This window comes from Echinops telfairi, unplaced genomic scaffold (genome assembly GCF_000313985.2).
Source record: "Echinops telfairi isolate 266 unplaced genomic scaffold, ASM31398v2 ScPeMD7_1;HRSCAF=3_0, whole genome shotgun sequence".
NCBI classification, from domain to species: Eukaryota; Metazoa; Chordata; class Mammalia; order Afrosoricida; family Tenrecidae; genus Echinops; species Echinops telfairi.
Genome location: NW_022103896.1, coordinates 1,222,991 through 1,224,577, shown reverse-complemented (window position 1 = coordinate 1,224,577; position 1,587 = coordinate 1,222,991).

The following is a 1,587-nucleotide window of genomic DNA, read 5'->3' as shown; positions in this document are numbered from 1 at the left end:
GCCATGCCAGCTGGGTTGTCTGCTGCCTGCCCCAGGTCTGCCCTTCTGAGGAGTCTGAGGTCCAGAAGGGAGCCCAGGCTGACCAGCAGCGTGGCACCGGGAAAAGGATGGGAGGGCTTGACTGACTGGCCGTGGGTGGGTTCATTCAATAACTGAGGCCAGGCCAGAGAGAAAGAAAGGGGAAGTTTATTCTGTGCTTCCCGGAGGGATTCACAGACTCCAGCCGGGAGACCGAGCTGCCAGGGAGGGAGAGGAGAGAAGGGAAAGGAGAGGAAGAGACCAGAGCCCTGAGCTCCCGGGAGACTCCATGGCCCCAGACGTCGTGCTTCTCTGTGGTGGAAATCGAGTTTTAAGCTGGTGAGGAGGGGAGGGGGTCAAGCAATAAAGGGAAGGCGTAGAAACCGCAGGTGGGTAAATAAGGAGGGAGGGGAAGAGTTACAGCTGGGGGGCTGCAAGCCGCCTCCATCAACACCCCAAGGTAGGGTGGTGCTCTGATCAATCCCTTTGGCACCAAGGCAGACAGCTCCTTTATCTGCGGGACGAGGGGGTGGGGCCTGGCAGTGTCCGCCTTGGTCCGAGAGGGGCAGGCCGACTTCTCGTGTCCTCCATCCGGTACCTGATCCAACACAACAGACATCACCTTCCTCATGGGAGTGGGCAGTGGGGTGACCGGGCTGCTTGAGGAAACATGGGGTTCAGGGTCCCTCTCTGGCCACGTGGGTGAGAGGGGGTGTCAGGGAGCAGGTGTTGACAAGACAAGCTGGCCTCCTAACTGTTCTCCCGCTCAGCAAACCCCTGCAGCCCCCTGCTGTGACTGGGGCAGGGGACTTGGGGGCCTCATCCCTTACATAACCCCAGCTGGGGGCCCTGCCTCCTTGCTGGCCAGCATTGACCCCAGTCTCACTGGAAAGCTCATGCCCCAGCAGCCCCCTGGGCACCCCCCCCAGCACCCCCACAAGGACATCAAGTGCAGGGGGCTCAGCAGAGCTGGGGTTTCTGTATGTAGTCCAGCCCTCCACCTCCCCACCCCTAAAGCCAAGTCACCATCCTGGCCTCCTGGCCCCCCACCCAGGGCTTAGGGTCTCCTCAGAGAGGAAGGACAGCTGGCATAGGTGTGAGTGGACATGGGACACTGTGGGGGTGGGTAGACAGGGCGCAGGGGGGGGCCCCCCCGCGTTGGCGGATGGGACACATGAGGGTAGGTGTGCTAATTATAATCTGTTGTCAATGTGCGAGGGTTACAGAGTGAAGGGGTGGAGTCTAGCCTGTCAATTATTGTATAGCCAATGAAGCCTCTATGTGGGCATTGCCTTCCCTGAGAATTCTGGGAATTCCTGCATTTCCTCCTTGAAGGTGGGAGACTCTCTACTGACAAGGCTAACTCCCTTGGGAGAAGCCACAGAGACCTACCCTGATGCAGCCCTGGGAGCTGGAGAAGCCACATGGAGCCCCCTGCCAGCACTGAGATGCTCACAGCCCCACTGGATCCAAAGACTTTCTACCCACTGGCCTGCGATCGCCCTGTGCTTGGCGTCATTGTGTGGAAGAGGACTTTGTAGATGGGTATCAGACATAGGGGCTAGTATC